This window comes from Protomyctophum bolini, assembly GCF_963924005.1.
Source record: "Protomyctophum bolini genome assembly, chromosome: 10".
Lineage (NCBI taxonomy): Eukaryota > Metazoa > Chordata > Actinopteri > Myctophiformes > Myctophidae > Protomyctophum > Protomyctophum bolini.
Window position 1 is genome coordinate 36,630,023 of NC_137871.1, and position 15,536 is coordinate 36,645,558.

General features: G+C 46.0%; 1 protein-coding gene across 10 annotated transcripts in view; it reads right to left on the reverse strand.

Moving 5' to 3' along the window:
• The window catches only part of rapgef2b (Rap guanine nucleotide exchange factor 2b), a 147,651-nt gene that overhangs the window by 56,488 nt on the left and 75,627 nt on the right, over nucleotides 1-15,536 (reverse strand). The window contains exon 1 of one of the 10 annotated variants that reach the window (XR_013964779.1): nucleotides 162-294. The exons of the other annotated variants lie outside the window; for them this stretch is intronic. The gene's annotated coding sequence lies outside the window, so the exon portion shown is untranslated. Of the gene's footprint in view, nucleotides 1-161; nucleotides 295-15,536 lie in introns of those variants that run through there. 10 annotated transcript variants of the gene reach the window in all.

A 15,536-nucleotide genomic window follows, 5' to 3' on the forward strand; every position in this document is an offset into this window, starting at 1 on the left:
ATGATGATGATGATGAGGCGCTGCACACACAGTGCACGGCCATTCCACTATACTATATCATCGTAGGCATGAAGGCTACATCGATCAGCTATTATTATTTATCGCTGTCAGCTGTACGTGTGCTCTGACTGTGCCTCGGTAGATAGATAGATCGCACTCACCGGGGCTTTGATATCCTGGTGGTGGTGGTGGTGGTGGTGGTGGCTCTGAACTCCATGACCGTCTGAGGCCGTTAATGGTTTCATAATGTTACGAGAATATTCAGCGGGCTGTTATAATAATCCAACATCCTGAATGCCAGCTATACAACACCCCCGTCCTCCTCTCCTCCCACAACCAGTCAGTCCTCCATCTCTCCTCTCCTTCTCCCTAAATAATGTCTCTCCTCTCCGCCCTGCAGGGCCGATATACTGTCTCGATGAACGCGACCGGTTTGTCCAATGCGTTTTTAATCCCCGCCGTGCGGCGCTTATATTATATTCCGTCCACTCCACTGATTCCAGATGATCGCCGACGTGTGCACAGTGTCAGTCTGTGCCACCAGTCCATGCACAGACAGACAAGTCGCTGCCTTCCGCAGCTCGCTGCCTGCTTGTCAAGGCAGCAAGAGCGTCGATTTTGATATTTAAAGATGCGGAGGAGCAGGAAGAAAGATTCCAAAAAAGAGAGCGAGCGAGAGACCCAGAGAGAGAGAGAGAGAGAGAGAGAGAGCTCGGATCTTCTCCGTGTGAACAGACAGTGCAACGCCTCTCCCCTCCTCGACTCTCCCCTGACTAGGATCGGATCACATGTCCGGAATTAAAAAAAATAAAAGATGCAGGAACAAGTACAAACATAGATGACAAAAATGGCTGACAGTACTTTCACTCACATTCAATATACAAGCGCTCTGTCTCCACTCTACTCGCCTCGGAGGAGTATCCCTCCCCCGCACCCCTCCCTCTTTCTGTTTTCACCACTCCCCCTCCTCCTCCCCCGAGGTCGCGCACACGCACACAAACACACACACACCCACCGATACCCGTGTGTGCGTGTGTGTGTTTAGCACTGATTATAATCAGGCTTTGCTTTGTTAACTCGGTCAGTGTTAGTGTGTGTATCTTTCTCTCTGTGTGTGTGTGTGTGTGTGTGTGTGTGTGTGTGTGTGTGTGTGTGTGTGTGTGTGTGTGTGTGTGTGTGTGTGTGTGTATTCAGCAGAGAGAGAGAGAGAGAGATTGATAGAAAATTAATATAACCTTTTATGTTATAGTTAAAATAACTTGTATCAGTCCTGCCAATGAAGGAGATCTGAACTGAACTGAACTCTGGGAGAGACAGACACACACAGGGCCTATAACTGGCTGAGACGTAGACGGATACATGGGAGAGGCAAGGAGGAGGAGGAGGAGGAGGAGGAGGGAGGAGAGGAGGAGGAGATGAAGGGAGGAGAGGAGGAGGCAGAGATGGAGGAGGAGGAGATGGAGGAGGAGGAGGGAGGAGAGGAGGAGGAGGGAGGAGAGGAGGAGGAGGGAGGAGAGGAGGAGGCAGATATGAAGGGAGAAGAGGAGGAGGAGGTGGAGGAGGAGGCAGAGATGAAGGGAGGAGAAGAGGAGGTGGAGGAGGAGGAGAAGAGGAGGTGGAGGAGGCAGAGATGAAGGGAGGAGAAGAGGAGGTGGAGGAGGAGGCAGAGATGAAGGGAGGAGAAGAGGAGGTGGAGGAGGAGAAGAGGAGGTGGAGGAGGCAGAGATGAAGGGAGGAGAAGAGGAGGTGGAGGAGGAGGAGATGAAGGGAGGAGAAGAGGAGGTGGAGGAGGAGGCAGAGATGAAGGGAGGAGAAGAGGAGGTGGAGGAGGAGAAGAGGAGGTGGAGGAGGAGGAGAAGAGGAGGTGGAGGAGGCAGAGATGAAGGGAGGAGAAGAGGAGGTGGAGGAGGCAGAGATGAAGGGAGGAGAAGAGGAGGTGGAGGAGGAGAAGAGGAGGTGGAGGAGGCAGAGATGAAGGGAGGAGAAGAGGAGGTGGAGGAGGAGAAGAGGAGGTGGAGGAGGAGGAGAAGAGGAGGTGGAGGAGGCAGAGATGAAGGGAGGAGAAGAGGAGGTGGAGGAGGAGAAGAGGAGGTGGAGGAGGCAGAGATGAAGGGAGGAGAAGAGGAGGTGGAGGAGGAGAAGAGGAGGTGGAGGAGGAGGAGAAGAGGAGGTGGAGGAGGCAGAGATGAAGGGAGGAGAAGAGGAGGTGGAGGAGGAGAAGAGGAGGTGGAGGAGGAGGCAGAGATGAAGGGAGGAGAAGAGGAGGTGGAGGTGGAGGCAGAGATGAAGGGAGGAGAAGAGGAGGTGGAGGAGGAGGCAGAGATGAAGGGAGGAGAAGAGGAGGTGGAGGTGGAGGCAGAGATGAAGGGAGGAGAAGAGGTGGAGGAGGAGGAGGCAGAGATGAAGGGAGGAGAAGAGGTGGAGGAGGAGGAGGCAGAGATGAAGGGAGGAGAAGAGGAGGTGGAGGAGGAGGCAGAGATGAAGGGAGGAGAAGAGGAGGTGGAGGTGGAGGCAGAGATGAAGGGAGGAGAAGAGGAGGTGGAGGTGGAGGCAGAGATGAAGGGAGGAGAAGAGGAGGTGGAGGAGGAGGCAGAGATGAAGGGAGGAGAAGAGGAGGTGGAGGAGGAGGCAGAGATGAAGGGAGGAGAAGAGGAGGTGGAGGAGGAGGAGAAGAGGAGGTGGAGGCAAAGATGAAGGGAGGAGAAGAGGTGGAGGAGGAGGAGGCAGAGATGAAGGGAGGAGAAGAGGTGGAGGAGGAGGAGGCAGAGATGAAGGGAGGAGAAGAGGTGGAGGAGGAGGAGGCAGAGATGAAGGGAGGAGAAGAGGAGGTGGAGGAGGAGGCAGAGATGAAGGGAGGAGAAGAGGAGGTGGAGGTGGAGGCAGAGATGAAGGGAGGAGAAGAGGAGGTGGAGGTGGAGGCAGAGATGAAGGGAGGAGAAGAGGAGGTGGAGGAGGAGGCAGAGATGAAGGGAGGAGAAGAGGAGGTGGAGGAGGAGGCAGAGATGAAGGGAGGAGAAGAGGAGGTGGAGGAGGAGGAGAAGAGGAGGTGGAGGCAAAGATGAAGGGAGGAGAAGAGGAGGTGGAGGAGGAGAAGAGGAGGTGGAGGAGGCAGAGATGAAGGGAGGAGAAGAGGAGGTGGAGGAGGAGGAGAAGAGGAGGTGGAGGCAGAGATGAAGGGAGGAGAAGAGGAGGTGGAGGAGGAGGCAGAGATGAAGGGAGGAGAAGAGGAGGTGGAGGAGGAGGAGAAGAGGAGGTGGAGGCAAAGATGAAGGGAGGAGAAGAGGAGGTGGAGGAGGAGGAGAAGAGGAGGTGGAGGCAAAGATGAAGGGAGGAGAAGAGGAGGTGGAGGAGGAGAAGAGGAGGTGGAGGAGGCAGAGATGAAGGGAGGAGAAGAGGAGGTGGAGGAGGAGGAGAAGAGGAGGTGGAGGCAGAGATGAAGGGAGGAGAAGAGGAGGTGGAGGAGGAGGCAAGGAGAGGTGAGAAGCAGAGAGGGAGAAGAAAGGAGAGATGAATGGGAGCCGAGCAGAGAAGAGGAGGAGAGGAGTGCCATTATCAAGCTCACTTCAGCACAAGACCGTGATGGTAGCAGCTGGTTGGCATAGTAACAGTGATGAGAGCAACCCTGGGCAGAGAGAGAGAGAGAGAGAGAGAGAGAGAGAGAGAGAGAGAGAGAGAGAGAAACATACAGACAGAGAGAGAGAGAGAGATACAGAAAGACGAAATAGAGAGATATCCTGAGAGAAAGACATCAGTTATAAAAAGGGGGGGAGAAACATACAGAGAGATAGAGAGAGAGACAGAGAGAGATGCCGGTGGCTGTGATGTCACCGCTGTCACTCAACCAGGGTAACCACGGCGACTCAGGGATACTCCCCCCATGGGTACTCTGGTTGCTGTGGCGACGGAAGCAGCGAGACACCCGGCAACATGGAGGACGAGAGAGAGAGAGAGACTGGAGGAGGGAGAGAACGGAAGAGGTAGAAAGAGCACCCGCTTCGAATGTTATATCAACCGATAATCACCAGTAGGTTACTTATCAAGACCATGCAATCGACCTACTAAACACGGAAGTGAAACTGACTTACGTGGCCGGTTAAGACTCATATGAGGTTAGGGGATTTACGTGGCCGGTTAAGACTGAAGGTATAGGGTTAGAGTCAGGGTTAATATTTAGTCGGACAACTCGAGCAACGCTGGTCGGACGTCTCCGCGATTCCTAATCGAAGCCAGTGGGCTCCAGTATACGTGCAGTAGGTCGATTGCATCGTCTTGATGTAACCTATACTGGTGATTATCGGTTGACTTTCATTCGAATCCGCTAGACAGAGAGAAGAAATGAGAGAAACGAGCAGAGAGAGAGAGATCTACTTTCAGCCATAAAGTTGAAAATGGCATACAAGAAGTGCTTGCAGCTAATTTTGGTAATTATAAACCAGGCATAGCCCTAACCCCTAAACCTAAGCTCTACATCGACATCCCTAACCCCTAAACCTAACCTCTACAGTCTACATCAACATCCCTAACCCCTAAACCTAACCTCTACAGTCTACATCAACATCCCTAACCCCTAAACCTAACCTCTACCGTCTACATCGACATCCATAACCCCTAAACCTAACCTCTACAGTCTACATCGACATCCCTAACCCTAAACCTAACCTCTACAGTCTACATCAACATCCCTAACCCCTAAACCTAACCTCTACAGTCTACATCGACATCCCTAACCCCTAAACCTAACCTCTACAGTCTACATCGACATCCCTAACCCCTAAACCTAACCTCTACAGTCTACATCGACATCCCTAACCCCTAAACCTAACCTCTACAGTCTACATCGACATCCCTAACCCCTAAACCTAACCTCTACAGTCTACATCGACATCCCTAACCCCTAAACCTAACCTCTACAGTCTACATCGACATCCCTAACCCCTAAACCTAACCTCTACAGTCTACATCGACATCCCTAACCCCTAAACCTAACCTCTACAGTCTACATCGACATCCCTAACCCCTAAACCTAACCTCTACAGTCTACATCGACATCCCTAACCCTAAACCTAACCTCTACAGTCTACATCAACATCCCTAACCCCTAAACCTAACCTCTACAGTCTACATCGACATCCCTAACCCCTAAAGTCTACATCGACATCCCTAACCCTAAACCTAACCTCTACAGTCTACATCAACATCCCTAACCCCTAAACCTAGTCTCGCGTAGCCAGACAACTATTCCACAATGTCTTGCACGACTGTAAAGACGAAACGGAAGTGGGGAGGAGGCTTCACTTCCGCTTTATGGCTTGCTCATGATCAGAGCTTCCGTTCTCCAGACGGAAGCGTTTGAAAATTGCGAGAGGCAACGCGAGACTACCCTAAACCTAACCTCTACATTTCTAATCCTGACCGGGTGACCCCAAGCTAAATCTTAACTCCCCGAATTGTTTTAAACATAAAACAACAATTTCTCTTATGAGGACCAGTGGCGCCGTTGGGACGTAAAAAGTAAAAATATTTGAGATCTATAGTTGCGACTAGAGAGCAACTGCAGTTAGTCCTACTACACGTTGTAGGGTATAGGGCCTATACTATAGGCTATACAGCCAGAAAGGTCATTGAGGCAAGAGGCCAGCATGCAGAGGCAGCCAATACACAACAACATGGGAACGGTGCTAGAGACTAAGGGCCTGATTCATTAAAATGAAATACGCCACCGTTACACTGTGGTGGAAACAGATATCGTATTTATCCGTCCGATCAAGCTACGTTGAGATGACGTGTTATTCAGAGAGCGGTGTGTACCACAGGTGCGCTGGCGTATCGCAGGTGTATGTCATACTGAATGCAGTGGGTGCAAAGTGATCGGAAAAGCACCCGACAACCTCATTTGCATTGATCCACGCCCCATATCGCACCATAAAAGGCTTCAAGCATGACTCAGCAGACAGCAGTTTGGTCTGTCAAAAAAAGAAAAAAGGCTTTGCAGCCGCAGCGGCTTCACAGCCGCGGTCAATGCATGAATATAGCCCGCACTCTATTAATATGTCCACAACGGTGCGTGCTCCGCTGCTGAAACAATATAATTATAATTAATTTAATTAAGTTCGGGACCAAGGCGGGTGCTGCACTCATACCTTTGCACTTTGCAGTCAGAGGTAAAACATAGGCTATCCTATCCGATATTTAAAATATCGGATATATGTCAATGCAAAAGTCGTCTTTTGAGAGAGAGAGAGAGAGAGAGAGAGAGAGAGAGAGGAGAGAGGGAGGGGGGCATGGCTTGCGCGATAAAGAACAGTAGGCTACAAGCCTATACATTCATAAGTGAATAATTGGGATCCTCTTGTCTGAAGAATTTAGGAAATTATAATCCAGTGAGTTTAGCCAGTGAGTTAAACTATTCTGTGTGTGGCATCCATGCATGTGATCAATATCAATACATGATTATAAAGTCTGTCCTTCATATTTGCAAGCACGGGAGCAGCGCATGTGGAGCTGCGGAGCGGACCGTTGCCCCGTCGGCTAGAATGCTGTCGGAAAAAAGGCCGCCTCCCAGGCTAATGTGGTCTTCTATTTTTTATACAGGGCTATATAGCCCATTCATTTTCCAATGTGAATCGGATCGGCAGCACGCTGCTGTCTGCCCACCCCACACACACACACACACACACACACACACACACACACTGCACACACACACACACACACACACACACACACCGACCGACAGTCAACTGACTCAAGGAGCTCCGTAACAAAACAATTTCAATAGGCCTGCCGCCTACTGCAGGCATTACTACACTAAACAATGTTGGATTCGTAGTGCAGAATGCAGATAAGCCTATGTGTTCTTATTATAATTGTGAGTTTGTTTTTTAACATGCACGAGAGCCGATCTACAAGCTCACAACCGTTGCACTGCGAGTAGAAAGCTGTCAAGTGAGAAGCGCAATCGCGCATGCTATAGTAATATCCTAATGAATAAATAAAAAGGTGTCGGGCTTGCAGGGGCAGTTTCTGTATGGGGAAATGCATGCATTTAGGCATACAAGTGCACTCAGCTTTTATTATATAGGCTATCATTTATTTTGTGCTGATCGACCAATATGTCTATATGTCACATGCCTACATATTTTATCTGAGATTTGGGAACAATTTATTGATTCAGCATGAAGACTAAAGCCTTCTGAATAAATCTCACGTGTATGCTTCCGCAAATGTCTCCCGTCTGGGCCGTCTCCGCCACCTAAAGACGTCCCGTGGGAATTGACGGAGTTTCCGACCAACGTACGTGAGCGTCAAGTTCACGGCCATTTCCATGAATTCCAAATTAATGTGGGAAATCCACGTAAATGCCTTTCCGCTAGCTTCACGTCATGTTATCACCGTAAACGCCGTTGTGAATCAGGCCCTAAGAGACCAGCAGCGCCGGTCGGGGAAAAAATATAAATACATTTAGACCAGTCATTCCCAAAGGACCCCCTCTCCAGCACCTATGATGAGGACCATGCAGGAACATGTCTAGACCTCAAATTGTACTTGTATACCTCACAGGTATAGTAATACAAGTGTGCATACACACACACACACACACACACACACGCACAGCACTATCATCTGCACCATCACCTCATTATGTTGCACTCAGCGTTGAGAGACAAAGGTGAATGTGTGTGACTGCGTGTGTGTGTGTGTGTGTGTGTGTGTGTGTGTGTGTGGGGCTGATATGCGAGCAGAGCTGATCTGAATGACAAAGACTAGACAGACGACAATGAGTCTTAAATGCCAACTCAAACAGTCAACAACAGCTTTAGGATCAGTCCATCCATGTCCCAGCAGCTCTCAGCTAAATTAGCTACCACCAGGATTCTGATAATATCCCTTGCATTTTATTTGCATCGCCGCACTGATTTAAATTGTTGGACCAATAAAGTTTCTTAGTATTATTTATTATTATTGTCATCCAGGCTAGGTCTTTTTTCCAACAAAAAATTGCTGATCCCAATGTGACACGTTGTTGGCTAGTAGTGTGCTGTCTTTGCGATTTTTTGTTTGCCCAACATAGGGATCACAGTGGGTGTTTTATTATGATTATTATGATTAGTTTAGTCTTTAGTTTATTTCAGTCATTTCTTTAACAAACAGTGTAGTACAGTACATGTCAATAAGATTCTTTATAAACGCTCTGAGCGCTAAAGCTAAAGTTTATTTAGCCTATACCCCATTTACCGCTAAATAGCCTACAGCGGCAAATATCAAAACAATCACTGAACATCATTTCGAATACGATTTAGCCAAACTGGAAAACAATTTATAATAAATATGTTTACTAATCCAAGTATTATTACTATGATGTTTATGATGATTATGATTACTACTATAGCATCTGTGGCCATGAGGGGAGAGGTAGAGAGAGAAAGATGATGCACTATGATCACTATGACATCACCTCCTCCCCCAACGATGATGTAATGCATCAAAACAAAAAGCTCAGGTGCACGCCGCCTGCCCCCCCCCCCCCCCCCCCCTCATTAACCATGGCAACAATCATCGGGGGAGAGAGAGGGGCGCGTCATTACATCACCATAGCAACCGGGTCACGCCTGCAGGGAATAGCGTAAGTGCTTACACTGCACGCACGCACACACACACACACACACACACACACACACACACACACACACACAGAATAATACATGTGATGATGGCAGGCGGTCTTATTGTCTCTATGAGGTCTGTGTCAGTGTAATGGCTGATTTATAACACATTGACTATAGAGGTAATATGGACAGAATATCACACAGAGTGGACAGTGTTAGGGCTGCACAATTGTTGCTCAAATGTGAATCTCGATTTTCCTCCACGTGAATTGAGATTCTCACCCGATTCTTATTTTCTCCATGAAAATATGTATCTTCTTTAGTCTGTAGTTGCTGAATGAAGCCAACTACTACAGTATGGCTTTAGCTTTAAACTGACAACATCAAAGTGCTTCATGACTTAAACCTCTCTTAAAAAGTCTCTCTAATTGTAGCAAAAACATAAGAGTAACTCAAATGAATTGGACAGCCAACTATAGTGCTGCACAATTATTGCTCAAAAAAAAAAAAAAAAAAAAGAAAAATCTCATACAGTATAGGTGTCTGAATCTAGACTATGAACAAAATATGACACAACTAGTTTATATGAATAGAATATTTCAAAGATTTTATATGAAAAGAGGTGTTCATATTCATATGAACTGAATATTACACACTGTTAGTTTATACCAGTAAGACGCGCAAACGCGGGAAGCGAATGCAGCTGAGACCCTGCAGATCATGTCTGTCTGTCTGTCTGTCTGTCTGTGTGTCTGTCCCGCTGTTACTGTATATGTGGACCTGGCCCCTTTTGTGCCCATATATGGAGCTGAGTGATTGCTGATGCAACACACTCCATATTTGGACGTATAGCGGGACAGACACACACACAGACAGACATGATCTGCTAGGTCTCATAGTAAGTGCTCACTGCTTCGCAATTAACTGAATATTATTTACAACAGCTGTAGTTTAGATTTTATATGAGCTGAATATCACACTGAGTGCAGTTCATACGAGTAGAATATTACAATGCTTGTAGAGTTGAGTACAGTATGTCATTGCGAGGGTGGGGTGGGGGAGGGGGGTATTAAGGGGTTATGGGGGGAGTCTGGGGTTAAACCCAACATGACTTCAACTGTTCCCAGCAGCATTATGAGACGGACAGGTCATGTGACAGTCTGAGTGTTTACTTGACGGTGCGTAACAGTAGGACCATAAAAAGCTCGTTACTGCAGCTGCACACAGCCTGACATGAGCGCGCGTGTACGTGTGCACAGCATGCATGTACGTGTGCACAGCGCGCGTGTACGCAACGTGCACAGCACACATGTAACAAAAAAAAGAACAATAATCTGAAACGTAGCGACACGCTCCAAGTGACTCAATCATAGCAACAAACCAAATTTAAACTAAATCTTTTAAAAGTTTGACAGTGATATTAACATTCATTGTTCAGACTACACAAAGGAGTCCAAAACACCATCCATCATTTTTAGTTCATCCTGAGCATAGATAGACCGTATAAAAAAATCTATCCTGAGCTAATAACCGTTACTGATAAAGCACTGCTGAAACATTGCAACAGTAGTGTCTCGTGAAGATGAAATTGGTCCTTCTATGAGGGAAGAAAACCGGATTTATTCTTTACAACTAATGTGAATTCAGAGTAAAAAACAGTACAGTACAGTACGTTATCGGTCCTGAAACCCTGATTCCCAACTTCTGCAAGACCAGTGCAGTTTAGCAGATCCTGCCGCTGTGGTACACTGTGCAGGCTGGGAACTCACTCAGTGATACGGGCCGGGCCAGCCAGAGGAAACGGCTACAGTGTTCAACACCCTATACCAGGAAGAGGATTTCCTACCTACAGTAAACAAATACGTGCGGATCACCAGAACAATGCAGAGGGCAAGGGGAAGGAAAGGTTTGGTCTGAAAACAATATCTCAGACCTCAGCCAAGACATAGAGCTGGGCCTCAACAAACGCACACACCCTTTCCTTGGTCTCAAGACTGACTGACTGCTGCTGTAGGGTTGAACCTGTGGCCTTTTTGATTGCATTTGAGAATCATTCTTGAACGTACCCTTTACACTGTATGCCATGGTACAGTACCCACTGAACTCTACTTGACTGTTTTGGGTTTCACATTTACACTGTATGCCATGGTACAGTACCCACTGAACTCTACTTGACTGTTTTGGGTTTCTCATCAGACAAACGTTTAACCCATTTTGACCTGAGATCAGATTCTAAAAATGTCTTCTAGATCCTGACAGTTTTCTGAAAAAGCTATGTTTCTATGTAAGTGGTTCTTTGATTTTTCTAAAAAAGCAGACCTACAAGCTCGTAGCGCTCCACTCGGTGGCGCGCTATGAGCTTGTAGATCTGCTATTCTTCAATAGCTAAGGCATAACATACTGCTAATACCAAAAGGGATTCCCGCCCAAAATGAGTTCACTAGTGGGGCTATGTCGCATGCACATGCACGATCACCGATTTAAATAAGCTCTATACCTAATTATTAACCCACACTATACTATTACTGTATATCAAATTGTATTATATTTACTTTGCATAATGCATGGCAAACTTTAGTGTATTTACCTTGTAAGCGTCACCTCTGTAATTTAATTTCATGAATCCATCAGCCACTCTTATCCAACTCTTTAGCGTAGACTACTTCAGACAGAACAGGCTGTCTGACCCAGGTAGTAGTATAGCTACTTAGCAGGTACATCATTAAAATAAAAGCCAGAATAGCAGGTCCACAAGTCCTGACACGTTGTGAGCTTGTAGACCTGCTCTTTTAGAAAATACTGGAAAGTATAAGTAAAGTACTCAGTTCTGGGTTACCAGAACTCAGCGTTATCTAACCAGTGGTGGACAAAGTACTCAACTTTTTTACTTTAAGTAAAAGTTTCAATACCGCAACATAGAAATAATCTGTTACAAGTCCGGAATTCAACATTTACACAAAAGTGTAACAAAAGAGTACAAAAGTATTGTCTTCAAAACGTACTTAAAGTACCAAAAGTAAAAGTAGTCATTATGCAGAATGTCCCATTTCGAGATATCAAATGTATGGCAGACAGTCAGAACAATCCTAAAAAAAGAAAAAGAGAAAAAAGAAATCTGGGAAATGGTCGCCCTGCCCAAAGACAAAGCAGCACTTGACACCAGCTGGTGATGTATTTAAAAAATGTGGTAGAAGTTTTGATCACCCTTTGTAGATGTGGCCAAACATCATTAAATTAAATATGTACTTCATGCAACTGACGTCAAGCCTCGCTGTCTTTTTGTGTTTTTGAAGTTGATTGGAGTGCCACCTTTTCCGTATTTTCCGTGGATTGTTTTTTAAGATGATTGATAGTAGTGGTGCAACTCCCCTCTCCCCCCCTCCTCTCTCTCTCTCATTAGCAGGCAACAGTGCAGCACTAATACTATCTCTCTCTCTCTCTCTCTCTCTGTTTCTGGAACAACAGCGCCCCTACTGGTGCTCATGGCCACATAGGTAGGTGGGTTAACGTCACATAGGTGAACAGTACACATAGGTAGGTGAACACAGACATTGCTGTTCCTTGGAGTGGTTGCACCACTCAAAAAGAAAATTATCCTTTTATATTTTAGCTGTATTTTCTCTGTGTCAAAGTTCAGATCCTAGACCTTCAACCGATAGCGAGTACGAAGATCAGATATGGACAGTAGAGCAGTAGAGGACACTTTGAGCGTACGAATATCATGGAAGGAATCAAACAGTTATTTATATTTGTTCCCATGTCTAGCCCCTCTCTCTCTCTCTCTTTGGTCAGGTGTAGCTAAAAGTATATAGCTAAAAGGTATGCCATAGCAGTTGAATGAAGAGAGGAAAGATGAGAAAGAGAGAGAGAGAGAGAGAGAGAGAGAGAGAGAGAGAATAGCCTCAGATACTCTTCATAGGGTGTATAGATAATGTTGTGTAAAACCTAATAATTAACAACCCACTCCTTTTAAGCGGTACAAACATCTTGGCAGGGAAGATGACGTGGATCTCTGAGCATGTAGCAAGCAATCCAAGTCAGCATAGCCGAATTCTATTGGCTCAGTGCCATTGTTATTAATGACACCTGTCAAACGTCTGAAATGTCAAAACTGACATGACAAAATGTCTCTGTCAACCTATACGTTCCAATCCAGCTGGTTCTAATGAAAACTAGTCTCTCTCCAAATTAAACGTGCTGGGTAATAATGTGCAGAAAATACATGGGTTTTCAGACACCACCCATCTGTCATGCTGCTATTTATTTACTTCGGTTTTCTGCACTAACAATCTAACACTTCAAACCATCAATCAATCCATCCATCCATCTTCAACCGCTTATCCGTAGTCAGGTCAGGGGGGCAACAGCTCCACCAGAGAGCTCCAGATTCCCCTCCCCAGAGCAACATTAGTAACCTCCTCCTGGGCGTTCCAAGGCCAGTGAGTCGATGCATGCCTCCATCTCATCCTTGGTCTGCCAGGGGTCTCCTCCCAGTGGGACGTGCCTCGAGGTTGTACCTCGGGAGACGCTCGAAGGGCATCCTGACCAGATGCCCCGAACCACCTAAGCCGGCTCCTTTTCAGGCGAAGAAGCAGCGACTCTACTCCGAGTTTCTCTTGTGTGATTGAACTTTTAAGGGAGATGCCAGCCACCATTTTGGCCGCGTGTATTCACAACCTTATTCTTTGGGTCAAGACCCACACTCCATGACCATATAGGTGAGAGTAGGAATGAAGATTGCTCAGTAGACTTAGAGCTTTGCCTTGTGGCTCAGCTCTCTTTTCGTCACAACAGTGCAGTTGCCAAGAACCTCTAATGTAAATTCTACAGCAGATTGTGGACTACTATGGTAGTAGAAACTTCACACACCTACGGTATATGCATACGGTATAAAAAGACTGCGTAGGAGAGGCCCTGAAGGCATACAGCAGCACAGAACAAACACAAGACACTATATATACCGTCTATTCTTGCAATTAAAACATTAGAGGGGGAAAAGGTCCTCAGAATTCCAAAGTTGCCTGAGGATCAACATTATGTAATAAAAAAATGTTTGTATTTTTTTGTTAATCGCACTTGTTTGTGTGACGATTAATCGTCAACGTATACTGTACGCACATCTGTAATGGTGACATCCCTAATGGTGGATGGTATTACTATTGTGTGATACAGCGTCGTATCATGATGATAGTGTTAATCTGTATTCACGATGCAGAGCATCAGCTCTAAACACAGGACCCGAGGTGAGACTGAGACACAGACTGCTTTTATTTTCTCTCTCATCACTCCTCCCTCCTGTCTTTTCCCTCGTCTCTTTCCACCCCAACCCCCACATCTGTCTGGTTCTACACCTTAAGCTTTAATCTGTTTCAAACTCTCTCTCTCGCTCACGTAATCCTTCACTTTCTGGTTTGAAGCCCAGAGTGTTTATTTGTTTGTTTGTTTTTTGGCACAACTATTTAATCCTCTCATTTCTCTAGGCTCCCTCAAATTCGCTGCCACGCCTCCCTGTGTTATTAGACATCCCGAGAGTTTTCCATAGACTTCAATGGGAAGTCATGTTTTCTTTTTTTTTCTCCCCCACATTCAATTATGGATGACTTTTGTCAGAGCTCCAAAAATCTCTTCCTAATCACGCCAACACTCTCTCCCTGCAGTACGAACCTGAATGAGTTATGTGCATGCCATTATTAGCCCATTAACAAAATTTCAACAAAACAAATACAGGCTGTTTAACAGTCCCAAGAAAGAGGGAGCTGACTTTTTAGTTTTTAATTGTATGCATCCTTTTACATTGTAGCTGTATTTTCTCTGCAACAACTCTCTGCAACAACTCTTGTACAGAAGCTAGTAGCCCCTCCCCAGAGAATATTTCGGAATATACTGCTTACACTGCGTGAAAAGAGGAGTTAACGGGCAATTATGTGCACTGTATTTTGCCCATAAATCTCAAGTTTAGCAGCATATACAGTAAATATACGGTAATATACAGGTGTGATGGTAGAATTCGAGAGTTTACGGGAGTTTGTTGTAATATACACATCCGTATTCCAAGATTTTTGCGCAGTGTTAGATGTGATGAAGTTGAGTGGAATACTGACAGAGGTCAGGAACGGCTCCATCCAGCTGGGTTTTATTGACGCTTGCATGATGCACCAAACTCTGGTAACAGACCTCTGTGAGTACCGAGCCAATATCTAACGGCAACAACAAGGACAGTGACACAGACGCGGAGAAGGCTCAAACATTTACAAACCACCTTGAATAAAAATCCCCAAAGAACACACACAGCCTTGTGTGTTCTTTGGCTCTGGCATACTAAGAGAAAGGACAATAGCTGGAAACCTGGATGAGATGGGCAGTGAATTGGCCAGCAATCACTGCTGACTGTTGTGGTTAAGGGTCAAAACACTTTAAGAAGGTCGGGACCACCTGATGACCTCTCTGCCAGGCCAAGGCTTTATCCATTACAGATGGATTACAATCGCATCTTTGATGTATCTCTACAGACTATGGGTGCAGTTGTTTTGTTATCAGAGCCATTCAGAATGACATACGATGACATAAATATAAGCGTAAAAGTTAAACAAAACAAAACACGGCAGACCTTATCAATGCATCGTTGATGTTGGTCAGCAACCTCGTGTCCAAAACCGTTACTTCACAGCAAAAGACAAAAAGCATACCTGCGTTCCAACACATCCCTCATATAGATGATGCTACAGTAAGTCACAAGCTCTTGTTAATAGTTTTCACTGGTATTGAGCATGAAAAATAATCACAATTAATTGAGAGCTTGCAACACAGTACAAAACAATAGGGAGATATGAGTTTTCTGCTGATAGGACTGCGATGATATCTACTAGTCAAACTACAGGGCTATCAACACACACACACACACACACACACACACACACACACACACACACC